The 16364-nt window shown below is 47.0% G+C and overlaps 1 pseudogene; it reads left to right on the top strand.

Annotated features, from left to right (window-relative positions):
• The window catches only part of LOC127925595 (leucine-rich repeat-containing protein 4C-like), a 50445-nt pseudogene extending 46907 nt beyond the window's left edge, over window positions 1–3538 (top strand).
• Window positions 3539–16364: the final 12826 nt, after the last annotated feature.

The following is a 16364-nucleotide window of genomic DNA, read 5'->3' as shown; positions in this document are numbered from 1 at the left end:
TATATATGACCTCATGGCAAAAATGTAGTTCTGAGAAAAAGAAAATGATCTGGTCTGAAAAAGGGAAGGGGTGAAACCAAGATTGTACTGAATTTTAGCCCTGAATCCCTGAATCTCCTCTAAAAACACTTATTGTGAGAAGTGAAATTCATCTACGTTTTGAGACTGAAAAAACAGTCAGTTTTGTGACAAATCAATTAATGAAATGAAGTATACAACAAGAGAAATCAACTGTCTGGTTTCATTGTCTTACTTACTTTTTTTTACCTTTATTTAACCAGGCAAGTTAGTTAAGAAAAAAATCTTATTTTCAATGAGGGCCTAGGAACAGTGGGTTAACTGCCTGTTCAGGGGCAGAAAGACAGATTTGTACCTTGTCAGCTCAGGGTTTGAACTTACAACCTTGCGGTTACTAGTCCAACACTCTAACCACTAGGCTACCCTGCCGCCCCAAATGTACAGATGAATAATTAACTTCCCGGGTTAGGACATAAATGACAACGATTTGTATTTATTTATTGATGAGAGAGTAAAGTTCATATGGGGAGTCCTGTCCTGGGGAGTCCTGACATCCCTGACTGCTCTAATGCTCCACAGATGAACAGTGTTTATGATGACTATCTAGGATGAGTGAACATCCATCCATCCCCAATGATAAGGCAACTACATTTCACCATCTCTCTTCCTCATGTAGGTCATTATCCCAGGCATGTGCATTGAGCACAGACAGTATGGTGTCCCTTCAATAGATGTTATACACATAAAAATAAGTGGCATTACCCATAATTACCTTCTGTTCTGCATCTAGTTTTCTTTGCTTGTCTTATATTGTTCCACTGCCTAATCTGTTGTACATTTCTCTCTTCTCTTTACAATATTTCAGAGAGGACCACCAGTCACTGAACTATGAATGCTGATCACAATGATCTCCTCCCTCCAGCGCCAGACAATGAGAGATCCTAGGCTGAGGGGGGGCTCGGTCCTACCCCCCTCTTCGTGCTACTGTTGGCCCTCCAGATCCTGGCGGTGGCCGGCCTGGTGCGTGCCCAGACCTGCCCCTCTGTCTGCTCCTGCAGCAACCAGTTCAGCAAAGTGATCTGCACCCGCCGGAGCCTGCGCGATGTCCCCGACGGCATCTCAACCAACACACGTTACTGAATCTGCAGGACAACCTCATCCAGGTGATCAAGGTGGACAGCTTCAAGCATTTACGGCACCTGGAAATCCTGCAGCTGAGCAAGAACCACATCCGCAACATCGAGATTGGCGCCTTCAACGGCCTGGCCAGTCTCAACACCCTGGAGCTGTTTGACAACCGTCTCACCACCATCCCCAATGGGGCGTTCGAGTACCTCTCCAAGCTCAAGGAGCTGTGGCTGAGGAACAACCCCATTGAGAGCATCCCGTCGTACGCCTTCAACCGGGTCCCCTCGCTGCGAAGACTGGACCTTGGAGAGCTCAAGCGGCTCTCCTACATCTCAGATGGAGCCTTCCAGGACCTCAGCAACCTGCGCTACCTGAACCTGGGCATGTGCAACCTCAAGGAGATCCCCAACATCCTACCCTTGGTCAGGCTGGAGGAGCTAGAGATGTCAGGGAACCAGATCTCTGTCATAGGGCCTGGCTCTTTCGCAGGGCTGGCGAACTTGCAGAAGTTATGGATGATGCACGCTCAGATCCAGACCATCGAGAGGAACTCCTTTGACGACCTCCAGTCCCTGGTGGAGCTCAACCTGGCCCACAACAACCTCACCCTGCTGCCCCATGACCTCTTCACCCCCTGCACCGCCTGGAGAGAGTCCATCTGCACCATAACCCCTGGAACTGTAACTGTGACATCCTGTGGCTTAGCTGGTGGCTGAAGGAGACAGTGCCTGCCAACACCAGCTGCTGTGCCCGCTGCCACACCCCAGCCAGCTACAGGGGTCGCTACATCGGCGAGCTAGAGCACAGCTACTTCCAGTGCGACGTGCCTGTCATCGTGGAGCCGCCGGCGGACCGCAACGTCACAGAGGGCATGGCGGCTGAGCTCAAGTGCAGAACGAGCTCGTTGACCTCGGTCAGCTGGCTCACCCCCAACGGGTCTCTGGTGACCCACGGGCGTACAAGGTGCGCCTGGCCGTCCTCAACGACGGGACGTTGAACTTCACCACCGTCACCATGCAGGACACGGGGACTTACACCTGCATGGTGAGCAACACGGCGGGCAACATCTCTGCCTCTGCCGTGCTCAACGTCACCTCGGTGGAGAACAGCGGCGTCACCTACTTCACCACAGTCACCGTGGAGACCACAGAGACAGTCGACGACAGCCAGACTCCTGCTCTTCCACCGATTGGCTGGGTATCATCTTCGACCACCAGGGGGCCTCCAGTCCAGACCAGGACCACAGAGCGGACCTACACCGTCTCTGTTCTGGACCTGGACGGGGAGGGGGACCGCGGCTTGGAGGAGGTGATGAAGACCACCAAGATCATCATCGGCTGCTTCGTGGCCATCACGCTCATGGCGGCCGTCTTGCTGGTCATTTTCTACAAGATGAGGAAGCAGAACCACCAGCAGGACCCCGATGGCCCCGCCTCCTCCATGGAGGTCATCACAGTGGAGGAGGAGCTTGCCGGTGTCGCTGCCATGGAGACCCACTTACACCTGCCCCCATTGGAGCATTACAACCATTACAACACTTACAGGAGCACCTACCACCACTCCCACACACAGGAACCTTTACTGATTCAAGCCAGCTCAAAAGACAATGTGCAAGAGACCCAAATCTGATTGAGATTCGTTAGAGGAATCCGATATCAGCTGTCTCATACAGGAAGTATCATGGACAGAATGGTAAGGGTTAGTGAGGGAATGACTTGACACTGACTTGACTGATGATGTTAACGATCAAATGGATCAACATCTTTCAAAATGGATGTTCTATTTGAAAAAGTGTCTTTACAAAACAGAAATTATTTATTTAAAAAATATATGTCTAGTGGCTAAATCAAGAAAAACAAATCTGAATGAGCTTTTTAGCTCCAATTTTTATTTAACCTCTGTGTGATGTTGGGGGAAGAATGGTTCACTGCAAACTCATCTACGTAAATGAATTCTCTACATTCAAACCATGTTCAAATCGTTTCCAAATATGAGTGCAGCAACAGAATAGATGAACAAAGCTTCCATTTGACGATAGGGTCATTTCACATGAAAATATAATACTGCCTTGTTTGAGAATTTTTATCAAAATGTTTGAAGGTCATTATAATATCCCAGATGCCCTGGTGTTTCCTGATTCCTTTGGATATATTCACAGCCCTCGAATATTATCACAGTTACATTACATAAAACTGATGAAGAGGGAGGATCGTCGTATTACACTGTACCCTTCCTGTCACTCAAGTTAGATGAGATACAGATGTCCCCATGACTTGGCTGTTAATGAAATGAGCAGTGAGGCCAACATGCCTCGGGAACCAGACGGCCAAATGACTGAACATGCATTTTCCCGGCTCCTAATCAACACTATACATCCTTCACTTAAATTAAGATGAAGGCTTCCCTCCCTCCCTCCCTCCCTCCCTCCCTCCCTCCCTCCCTCCCTCCCTCCCTCCCTCCCTCCCTCCCTCCCTCCCTCCCTCCCTCCCTCCCTCCCCCCTGTCCTATCACACTCTCGCTCTCTTCTCTCTCTCCCTCCTCTCACACTGTATCTCTTTCACTCTATCACTCTCCCCCTCATACCCCCTCTCTCTTTTCTCACCGCTCTCTCTCTCGCTCTCATTCTTCCAACCCCTCTCCTTCACCTCTCATCCTACTCTCCGTCCCCCTTTCTCCTTTGCTCATCCTCCTCTCTTACACTCTCCTCTCTCTTCTCCTCTCTCTCTCTTCTCTGGCACATTCGTCTCTCCTCTCGACATATCTCATTTGTCTCTCTTTAGACATGGGGGAATGGCAGTGCAGCAGAAGATGTGGGAGAATGAAGGGGAGGCTCCACAGCCCTACAGTAATGTGTTAATGATCTAGATCAGCAGCACTGTCGCGTTACCTTGGTATCACTAGGGTCACAGACGCTCGGGGGCTGATAGCCCGTCTGTTAGCGCAGATAAAGCTTGCATGTAATTCAGCGTGACCCTGGTCGGCCAACACAGGAGGCTAACCGTCTGTACTGTCAGTCTGTAGTAAACAGGGAGGTGTAATTGCTCATTAAACTGCATCAGCAGTCCATTGGTAGGCTTCTAGATGAGCTAGAGGAGAAGTTGATCCAGCAAGCAGCTTGAAAACTCCAACCCGTATCCCTTTACACAGCAGCTAATGGAGGAGCTAGTCTTCTGATTTCTGAGAGGCTCCTACTCTGATCTTCTCGGCCATGTTTGTCAGGGAAAATACACAACCCAAGGCCTTTTGGTGGCGCCTCTCTCATCGTCCATTTATCACAACACCGCCTTGTCCTTTCTCTACTCTGTTTACACGGCGCATTTCATTTGGTAGTTGAGTGAAGGAGGGAGGAAGGGAGGGAATGAGGACAGGAGGGAGGGGTTTTGGCCCAACGTGGCCATAGGGGCAGATATTGAAGATGTGACGCAATAGCAGTGAAAAACAGATAAGGAATGAGGAGCGCAGAAATAGCCGAAGGACTGTCGCCATGGAAACACGGACCTTGTGCTGAGCGTGAGGAGGAGCAGATATGCCAGGGCTGTTGTCCCGGAGCTAACAACTGCCGCTTAACTTTACAATACAATTCCCCAAAATCCACTGTTAGATTGCAGGCTAAAGTGCCTCGGTGAATTACAGGGGCAGGGAGTTATGCTTCAGTTGTATCCACTGAGTTAACACAACTGTGTTGACGGAGAGAATGTTTGGTACGACAGGCAGCACTTTACCAAAGTGGCTACTTAGGGACACATTTGGTTTGCATCAAAGCAGGGCACAGCCAGCTGTCATTAGCTGACATACAGTAAGCGGCCACGACTGCTTGTGTCATGCTTATGACAATACGAAGATAAGGAAAGTCTCACACTCCATATTATGCTCCCGACAACTGAATGGGTAAACGTGACCTTTTCAATATCAGGTGGTGCTGTGGCTCAGGCACTAGAGCATGGCGCTCGCAACACACCAAGGTTCTAAGTTTGATTCTCGCTGGTGCCACCCATATGTAAAATGTATGCAAGTCCCTCTGGGTAAAAGTGTCTGCTAAACGGCATAGATCACTATTGTGTTAGTATCTCCAACTGGCATCCAAATAGACTGAGTTGACTCAATACGGACATTAGTGCTCAGTGTGAAAGTCATAGGCATTTGAGTTATGGGTATATGAGCCTGTTGTTTAGTATGTACTGAGCATTACGCCAGTGGTTCATAATAAAGAAATTGCATATACAGAAGCATTCATTCACTTAAGCATCCATACTCATAAAACATGTATTTCTGACAAGTCCATTCTGATCTATTCACTGGTTACGTCTGTATATAACTTGTAGCCTGCGGTCGTCAAACAGCACATGGACACAGCAGCAGTAGCTTCTGTTCTGGTCCGGTCCGGTCCAGTCTCACATGCAGGGGATGTTCATATCATCTATAGCCAAGGTTGACCATTCTTTCCCCTTCTAGTGATTCCTTTTCAATGCTTTCAATTCCTTTTCAATGCTTTCAATTCCTTTTCAATGCTTTAGGTGGCTGAATGCTTGACCTTTGACAGTATAGTCTACAGCCAATAAGGCTGTGAGAGATTCATTTCTATGTGGAGCTGGTGATTGGTTTATTGTGTGTTGTTCTGCCAACTGGCCATCTATGGGAGGTTACTGTATTGGGGGTTTTGTCCCTTCTCTCACTTTCTGAGACAATGCTCCTCAAGTGGTACATTTATACGAGACGTATTTTCAAAATAACATGCAAAAAAAAAAAAGATTTTCACATCAAAATTTTACATGTGCTTATGGATTCAAATGTAAAAGAGAGTGAATGTGAGAGACTGAGGAGTCAAACGGACATCTCCGTTAGCCTCCTTCCCATACCTCTCAAGGAATACAGCGTACATTTATTGATACCAGAGATTGTAGTTCATACCCAAACACCAATAAAACATGGCTGTTTTTCCAGTATCTTGTGCAGTGCTTTTCATCTCATCATATGCTGCACTGTAAAGGAAAGTGTACACTGTTGCTACGACACATTCCCACCAAGGTGCATGAATGTAGGAACAGACTGGAAACTGTACTGTGGGAGGCATTCAGCCGCTTCCATGGGAAATGATTCTGTATTGTCAGAAATCGACACAGCAATACAGCTTTCATCAGGGTACGTGTTGTGTATTGTTAAACCACCCGGCTGAAGGCTGTGATGCAGAAAGACAAACATTTTCTATTGAACTTCCATTGTCCTTCAAGAGGGGCTGAATATGTGTCACACACACCCATGATATGCCTTGACACAGGCAAATCAGCTTCTCTCTCTCTATCTTTCTCTCTTCACTCACTCTCCCGCACTCTCCACACACACACACACACACACACACACACACACACACACACACACACACACACACACACACACACACACACACACACACACACACACACACACACACACACACACACACACTCACACACACACACACACACACACACACACACACACACACACACACACACACACACACACACACACACACACACACACACACACACACGATATACCTTGACACAGGAAAATCAGCTTCTTTCTCTCTTCACTCTCCCTCCCACACACACACACACACACACACACACACACACACACACACACACACACACACACACACACACACACACACACACACACACACACACACACACATATACCTTGACACAGGAAAATCAGCTTCTTTCTCTCTTCACTCTCCCTCCCACACACACACACACACACACACACACACACACACACACACACACACACACACACACACACACACACACACACACACACACACACACACACACACACACACACACACACACACACACACACACACACACACACACACACGATATACCTTGACACAGGAAAATCAGCTTCTTTCTCTCTTCACTCTCCCTCCCGCACACACACACACACACACACACACACACACACACACACACACACACACACACACACACACACACACACACACACACACACACACACACACACACACACACACACACACACACACACACACACACACAAACACTAATTTGCAGCTCCTTGAATTTGGTCGATTTATAGTGGGAGCGTGCTGATGCAGAATTTAATTAGAGAAAAATGAATTGGAAAGAATAATTCCTCGCACCGGAGGAGCTTGTTTTATGAGGTCACAGGAAGGATGCAGATCGTATTAATAGAAAGAGGAAGTGCTCTTTTGACAGTGTTGCCAAATATAGACGCTTTCACTCCCTCCATTGGCTAATTCTTCTCCATCTGAGAGGCACATTCTCCTGTAACTGGCTGACTATGTCTTCACTCTGCCACACTATAGAATACTTCTCCGCTGTTTTACACTTCGGCATCACACAGTATTACTACAGGTCTGATGTGCTGCCACTTTGATTAGGGTGAGTATTGGTGAAGTGGGATACTTTCTGAAAATGTGCTTTCTGGGAAAACACTGGGAAACACATTTGGTAATAAGACACTGAATATCCTTTTTCTTAGTCTTTTTCACAACCTTAAAAAGGTCCTGCACAGTCATCTTATTTCCCAAGTTAAAATAGCCTTTGAATGACCAAAACATCCACCATAATTATTTTAGGCTATTAAAATGCTTAGAACTGAAGAAATTTGACCTTTTATCTCATCGCTAGCTATTAGAAAGCCTGAAAGAACAGGCTGAGTGGGCGGGGAGCTTACATTCATGAGCTTGCCTTGACTGACAGCTATTTTAAACACCCGTGTGGTCATTGCCAGGTAACAAGGTAAACAATGGACCACATGTCATTGATGACAAGTTAGACAATGGGCCATGGCATTCCAAGCTGAAAAAGGTACGCCTCAACCCATCTCCTCTGCTAAATGCTCTCATGGTCAACAGAGCTGATCGTGGCCTGTTGGATGTCAGAGAAAACAACAACAACACAACTGTATTTCTGTCGTTGTGTAACTAATTACACAATACAGTTGACTGATACACTTCTGCTCAAGACTGAGTAAAACTTGAGTCACCTGAGAAGCTTAGACAATGACAGAATGTACTGGACCTGGTGCCTCTGCATAAGCAATGACCAATATGTTCACAACTGTATGTATTGATCATACATTTATTTGATCATTTACAATATACCAGCATAGTCAGAATATTGATCAACATGAACAGTCATGAGAAATGAAGGTGAGAAATAATGGTGAGACATCAATTTACCCCCCAAATATATTAGAGCCATAAGTCTAATATAGGCACCCGGCCACCATCCGATGTGCAGGACACACTGATATGTACAATTGGTAACACTCACCTCCCGTCCGAATGCTGAAAAAAACAGTACAAAATAACAACGTGATGTCATATCATGGAAAAGTGACTTAGTCTAGGAAACGCAACCAACTACAGAGAACGTAATTATACAGTCGTGGCCAAAAGTTTTGAGAATGACACAAAAATTACATTTTCACCAAGTCTGCTGCCTCAGTTTGTATGATGGCAACTTACATATACTCCAGAATGTTATGAAGAGTGATCAGATGAATTGCAATTAATTGCAAAGTCCCTCTTTGCCATGCAATTTAACTGAATCCCCCAAAAACATTTCCACTGCATTTCAGCCCTGCCACAAAAGGACCAGCTGACATCATGTCAGTCATCATGTCAGTGATTCTCTTGTTGACACGGGTGTGAGTGTTGACAAGGACAAGGCTGGAGATCACTCTGTCATGCTGATTGAGTTAACAGACTGGAAACTTCAAAAGGAGGGTGGTGCTTGGAAACTTTGTTCTTCCTCAGTCAACCATGGTTACCTGCAAGGAAACACGTGCCATCATCATTGCTTTGCACAAAAAGGGTTTCACAGGCAAGGATATTGATGCCAGTAAGATTGCACCTAAATCAATCATGTATCGGATCATCAAGAACTTCAAGGAGAGCGGTTCAATTGTTGTGAAGAAGACTTCAGGGCGCCCAAGAAAGTCCAGCAAGCGCCAGGACTGTCTCCTAAAGTTGATTCAGCTGTGGGATCGGTGCACCACCAGTACAGAGTTTTCTCAGGAATGGCAGCAGGCAGGTGTGAGTGCATCTGCATGCACAGTGAGGCAAAGACCTTTGGAGTATGGCCTGGTGTCAAGAAGGGCAGCAAAGAAGCCACTTCTCTCCAGGAAAAACATCAGGGAGAGACTGATATTCTGCAAAAGGTACAGGGATTGGACTGCTGAGGACTGGGGTAAAGATGAATCCCCTTTCTGATTGTTTGGGGCATCCGGAAAAAGCTTGTCCGGAGAAGACAAGGTGAGCGCTACTATCAGTCCTGTGTCATGCCAACAGTAAAGCATCCTGAGACTATTCATGTGTGGGGTTTCTTCTCAGCCAAGGGAGTGGGCTCACTCACAATTTTGCCTCAGAACACAGTCATGAATAAAGAATGGTACCAACACATCCTCCGAGAGCAACTTCTCCCAACCATCCAGGAACAGTTTGGTGATGAACAATGCCTTTTCCAGCATGATGGAGCACCTTGCCATAAGGCAAAAGTGATAACTAAGTGGCTCGGGGAACAAAACATTGATATTTTGGGTCCATGGCCAGGAAACTCCCCAGACCTTAATCCCATTGAGAACCTGTGGTCAATCATGAAGAGGCGGGTGGACAAACAAAACCCCACAAATTCTGACAAACTCCAAGCATTGATTATGCAAGAATGGGCTGCCATCAGTCAGGATGTGGCCCAGAAGTTAATTGACAGCATGCCAGGGCGGATTGCAGAGGTCTTGAAAAAGAAGGGTCAACACTGCAAATATTGACTCTTTGCATCAACTTCATGTAATTATCAATAAAAGCCTTTGACACTTATGAAATGCTTGTAATTATACTTCAGTATTCCATAGTAACATCTGACAAAAATATCTAAAGACACTGAAGCAGCAAACTTTGTGAAAATGTATATTTGTGTCATTCTCCAAACTTTTGGCCACGACTGTATATGTAAAAACAATTGCAAAGCATGCTGAGTATTGTTCTAATACACTCCGCCCCCAAACAAGGCCAATAATAACACCCAGTGTGCTTTGTAGTTCATTTAAGTATATTCATTTTTACATACACTACGGTTCAAAAGTTTGGGGTCACTTAGAAATGTCCATGTTTTTTTTTAAATAAAAGCTCATTCTTTGTCGATTAAAATGACATCAAATTGATCAGAAATACAGTGTAGACGGTGGAACAAACTCCCTCACGACGCCAGGACAGCGGAGTCAATCACCACCTTCCGGAGACACCTGAAACCCCACCTCTTTAAGGAATACCTAGGATAGGATAAAGTAATCCTTCTCACCCCCCTTAAAAGATTTAGATGCACTATTGTAAAGTGACTGTTCCACTGGATGTCATAAGGTGAATGCACCAATTTGTAAGTCGCTCTGGATAAGAGCGTCTGCTAAATGACTTAAATGTAAATGTAAATGTAGACATTGTTAATGTTGTAAATTACCATTGAAGCTGGAAACGGCTGATTTTTATGGAATATCTACATAGGCGTACAGAGGCCCATTATCAGCAACCATCAGTCCTGTGTTCCAATGGCACATTGTGTTTATCATTTTAGGACCTGTGAGGCGTCTGTTTCTCAAACTAGACACTCTAATGTAAATGTCCTCTTGCTCAGTTGTGCACCAGGGCCTCCCACTCCTCTTTCTATTCTGCTTAGAGCCAGTTTGCGCTGTTCTGTGAAGGGAGTTGTACACAGCGTTGTATGAGATCTTCCGTTTCTTGGCAATTTCTCACATGGAATAGCCTTCATTTCTCAGAACAAGAATAGACTGATGAGTTTCAAAATAAAGGTCTTTGTTTCTGGCCATTTTAAGCCTGGAATCGAACCCACAAATGCTGATGCTCCAGATACTCAACTAGACTAAAGAAGGCCAGTTTTATTGCTTCTTTAATCAGAACAACAGTTTTCAGTTGTGCTAACATAATTGCAAAAAGGTTTTCTAATGATCAATTAGCCTTTTAAAATGATACACTTGGATTAGGTAACAACGTGCCATTGGAACACAGGAGTGATGGTTACTGATAATGGGCCTCTGTACACCTATGTAGATATTCCATTAAAAAAACAGCCGTTTCCAGCTACAATAGTCATTTACAACATTAACAATGTCTACACTGTATTTAATGGACCAAAAGATGTGCTTTTCTTTCGACAACAAGGACAATTCTTTAAGTGAACCCAAACCTTTGAACACTTTCGTGTGCATTTCCATTTCAGCAGACACTCTTATCCAAAGTGACCTGTAGTCAGTGCATTCAACTAGGGTAGATAAACAACAACATGTCCCAGTCACAGCAAGTCAGACGTTTCTGCAACCGTTACTGAGAATGTGGTGCCTGTATGGACCACTTACTTATATAATTATTTCGTAGTTTGTTTTTGATATACTGATCTTTAGGATATTTTGTCATTGTATTTTGTCATTTTTGCCCATCCCACAGCAAGAGAGGAGGTGGACCTATGTACCCTGACTTCAATCAAGCAGGTTTCAGTCACCCACTTGGTTTCAGTCACCCACTTGGTTTCAGTCACCCACTTGGCTTCGGTCATACACTTGGTTTCAGTCACCCACTTGGCTTCGGTCATACACTTGGCTTCAGTCACCCACTTGGCTTCGGTCATACACTTGGTTTCCGTCACACACTTGGCTTCAGTCACCCACTTGGTTTCAGTTACCCACTTGGTTTCGGTCACCCACTTGGTTTCAGTCACCCACTTGGTTTCCGTCACCCATTTGGCTTCAGTCACCCACTTGCCAGGCCTCTCACAATGGGCAGACAGGAGTCCTTGGATGGACAGATCAGGCCTCTCTCACTGGGCAGACAGGGGTCCTGAGATGGACAGATCAGGCCTCTCACACTGGGCAGACAGGAGTCCTTGGATGGACAGATCAGGCCTCTCTCACTGGGCAGACAGGGGTCCTGGGATGGACAGTTCAGGCCTCTCTCACTGGGCAGACAGGGGTCCTGGGATGAACAGACCAGGCCTCTCTCACTGGGCAGACAGGGGTCCTGAGATGGACAGACCAGGCCTCTCTCACTGGGAAAACAGGGGTCCTGAGATGGACAGATCAGGCCTCTCTCACTGGGAAAACAGGGGTCCTGAGATGGACAGATCAGGCCTCTCTCACTGGGCAGACAGGGGTCCTGAGATGGACAGATCAGGCCTCTCTCACTGGGCAGACAGGGGTCCTGGGATGGGCAGCTCAGGCCTCTCACACTGGGCAGACAGGGGTGCTGGGAGGGACAGACTAGGCCTCTCTCACTGGGCAGACAGGGGTCCTGGGATGGACAGACCAGGCCTCTCTCACTGGGCAGACAGGGGTCCTGGGATGGACAGACCAGGCCTTTCTCACTGGGCAGACAGGAGTCCTGGGATGGACAGACCAGGCCTCTCTCACTGGGCAGACAGGGGTCCTGGGATGGACAGACCAGGCCTCTCTCACTGGGCAGACAGGGGTCCTGGGATGGACAGACCAGGCCTCTCTCACTGGGCAGACAGGGGTCCTGGGATGGACAGACCAGGCCTCTCTCACTGGGCAGACAGGGGTCCTGGGATGGACAGACCAGGCCTCTCTCACTGGGCAGACAGGGGTCCTGGGATGGACAGACCAGGCCTCTCTCACTGGGCAGACAGGGGTCCTGGGATGGACAGACCAGGCCTCTCTCACTGGGCAGACAGGGGTCCTGGGATGGACAGACCAGGCCTCTCTCACTGGGCAGACAGGGGTCCTGGGATGGACAGACCAGGCCTCTCTCACTGGGCAGACAGGGGTCCTGGGATGGACAGACCAGGCCTCTCTCACTGGGCAGACAGGGGTCCTGGGATGGACAGCTCACACTGTTTCCCCTCATATGGCGCTGGATCCAGGGTGCCTTCGTTGAAGAGGAGATCCTGTCTGAGTAGCCTATAATGTTTTTTTGAAAAGGGAAATGTGTATTTAATTTCCTGTAATTTCCTGTTCTGTGTTATGACAGTACCAATCTGTTGATGTAGTGATCTACACATTCTACAGTGTTTTCTGGTGTTTTTGAAGTATTCCATTTTAAATATGCACTATTTGGTCCTGTGCTTTTTTGTATTTCAATAGTTAGTGAGCCTGAAATGCTCAATTGACGCAGATTTGAAGTGAATAACAATGACATACCATATGTTGAATCTGTCTTCACAGGCTTCACAGCATACCCTCTCTTCTTTGTCTTGGGAAAGTTGATTTTGTATCACAGCATTCCTGCTGTGATAGTTGCCTGGGAAGCTGTGCAGACAGTAGATGTTGAATGTTCTAAAATGTCTATCATTACTGCTTGATGGTAGTGGAAAGATGAAAGGGGATGGAATGTGAAATGATAATAATCATCATGATGAGCCCCAATGACACAAGCTGCATCTACTGTAAGACAAAAGCCCAAACACAATGGAAAGGCAGAATAGACATTTCAGAGGTAAATTACAAATACAATACACACAGCAACTCCTTTTGTGGACAACATTCCTCCGTGCTCGCTGTGCTCTGGCAGGTCTCAGACTCAACGTAGGGGGCTTAGTGATGGAAGAACAGCCATATAGTGACTATCAGGTGTGTTACAGAAAATGTACCATTCACAAGACAACGCAGCCACATTATGTAACGTTAGGCCCCCCTCTCCCCGACCCCTCCAAAATGTTGGCTACCATGTCAGACTCATCAAATTCTGGTATTATGGTCAGCGCTTGCAAGAGCCACTGTCATTGATGGTACAGCATCTGTCTTCATGGATTAGCTTCCTGGCAAGACCCACTGTCAGTGAAGGTACAGCATCTGTCTTCATGGATTAGCTTCCTGGCAAGACCCACTGTCAGTGAAGGTACAGCATCTGTCTTCATGGATTAGCTTCCTGGCAAGAGCCACTGTCAGTGAAGGTACAGCATCTGTCTTCATGGATTAGCTTCCTGGCAAGAGCCACTGTCAGTGAAGGTACAGCATCTGTCTTCATGGATTAGCTTCCTGGCAAGAGCCACTGTCAGTGAAGGTACAGCATCTGTCTTCATGGATTAGCTTCCTGGCAAGAGCCACTGTCAGTGAAGGTACAGCATCTGTCTTCATGGATTAGCTTCCTGGCAAGAGCCACTGTCAGTGAAGGTACAGCATCTGTCTTCATGGATTAGCTTCCTGGCAAGAGCCACTGTCAGTGAAGGTACAGCATCTGTCTTCATGGATTAGCTTCCTGGCAAGAGTCACTGTCAGTGAAGGTACAGCATCTGTCTTCATGGATTAGCTTCTGGCAAGAGCCACTGTCAGTGAAGGTACAGCATCTGTCTTCATGGATTAGCTTCCTGGCAAGAGCCACTGTCAGTGAAGGTACAGCATCTGTCTTCATGGATTAGCTTCCTGGCAAGAGCCACTGTCAGTGAAGGTACAGCATCTGTCTTCATGGATTCGCTTCCTGGCAAGAGCCACTGTCAGTGAAGGTACAGCATCTGTCTTCATGGATTAGCTTCCTGGCAAGAGCCACTGTCAGTGAAGGTACAGCATCTGTCTTCATGGATTAGCTTCCTGGCAAGACCCACTGTCAGTGAAGGTACAGCATCTGTCTTCATGGATTAGCTTCCTGGCAAGAGCCACTGTCAGTGAAGGTACAGCATCTGTCTTCATGGATTAGCTTCCTGGCAAGAGCCACTGTCAGTGAAGGTACAGCATCTGTCTTCATGGATTAGCTTCCTGGCAAGAGCCACTGTCAGTGAAGGTACAGCATCTGTCTTCATGGATTAGCTTCCTGGCAAGAGCCACTGTCAGTGAAGGTACAGCATCTGTCTTCATGGATTAGCTTCCTGGCAAGAGTCACTGTCAGTGAAGGTACAGCATCTGTCTTCATGGATTAGCTTCCTGGCAAGAGCCACTGTCAGTGAAGGTACAGCATCTGTCTTCATGGATTAGCTTCCTGGCAAGAGCCACTGTCAGTGAAGGTACAGCATCTGTCTTCATGGATTAGCTTCCTGGCAAGAGCCACTGTCAGTGAAGGTACAGCATCTGTCTTCATGGATTCGCTTCCTGGCAAGAGCCACTGTCAGTGAAGGTACAGCATCTGTCTTCATGGATTAGCTTCCTGGCAAGAGCCACTGTCAGTGAAGGTACAGCATCTGTCTTCATGGATTAGCTTCCTGGCAAGAGCCACTGTCAGTGAAGGTACAGCATCTGTCTTCATGGATTAGCTTCCTGGCAAGAGCCACTGTCAGTGAAGGTACAGCATCTGTCTTCATGGATTAGCTTCCTGGCAAGAGCCACTGTCAGTGAAGGTACAGCATCTGTCTTCATGGATTAGCTTCCTGGCAAGAGCCACTGTCAGTGAAGGTACAGCATCTGTCTTCATGGATTCGCTTCCTGGCAAGAGCCACTGTCAGTGAAGGTACAGCATCTGTCTTCATGGATTAGCTTCCTGGCAAGAGCCACTGTCAGTGAAGGTACAGCATCTGTCTTCATGGATTAGCTTCCTGGCAAGAGCCACTGTCAGTGAAGGTACAGCATCTGTCTTCATGGATTAGCTTCCTGGCAAGAGCCACTGTCAGTGAAGGTACAGCATCTGTCTTCATGGATTCGCTTCCTGGCAAGAGCCACTGTCAGTGAAGGTACAGCATCTGTCTTCATGGATTAGCTTCCTGGCAAGAGCCACTGTCAGTGAAGGTACAGCATCTGTCTTCATGGATTAGCTTCCTGGCAAGAGCCACTGTCAGTGAAGGTACAGCATCTGTCTTCATGGATTAGCTTCCTGGCAAGAGCCACTGTCAGTGAAGGTACAGCATCTGTCTTCATGGATTCGCTTCCTGGCAAGAGCCACTGTCAGTGAAGGTACAGCATCTGTCTTCATGGATTAGCTTCCTGGCAAGAGCCACTGTCAGTGAAGGTACAGCATCTGTCTTCATGGATTAGCTTCCTGGCAAGAGCCACTGTCAGTGAAGGTACAGCATCTGTCTTCATGGATTAGCTTCCTGGCAAGAGCCACTGTCAGTGAAGGTACAGCATCTGTCTTCATGGAGTAGCTTCCTGGCAAGAGCCACTGTCAGTGAAGGTACAGCATCTGTCTTCATGGATTAGCTTCCTGGCGAGAGCCACTGTCAGTGAAGGTACAGCATCTGTCTTCATGGATTAGCTTCCTGGCAAGAGCCACTGTCAGTGAAGGTACAGCATCTGTC

This window comes from Oncorhynchus keta, unplaced genomic scaffold, assembly GCF_023373465.1.
Source record: "Oncorhynchus keta strain PuntledgeMale-10-30-2019 unplaced genomic scaffold, Oket_V2 Un_contig_5909_pilon_pilon, whole genome shotgun sequence".
Lineage (NCBI taxonomy): Eukaryota > Metazoa > Chordata > Actinopteri > Salmoniformes > Salmonidae > Oncorhynchus > Oncorhynchus keta.
The sequence above is the reverse complement of the archived record's forward strand: the minus strand, read 5'-3'. Positions and strand labels throughout refer to the sequence as shown.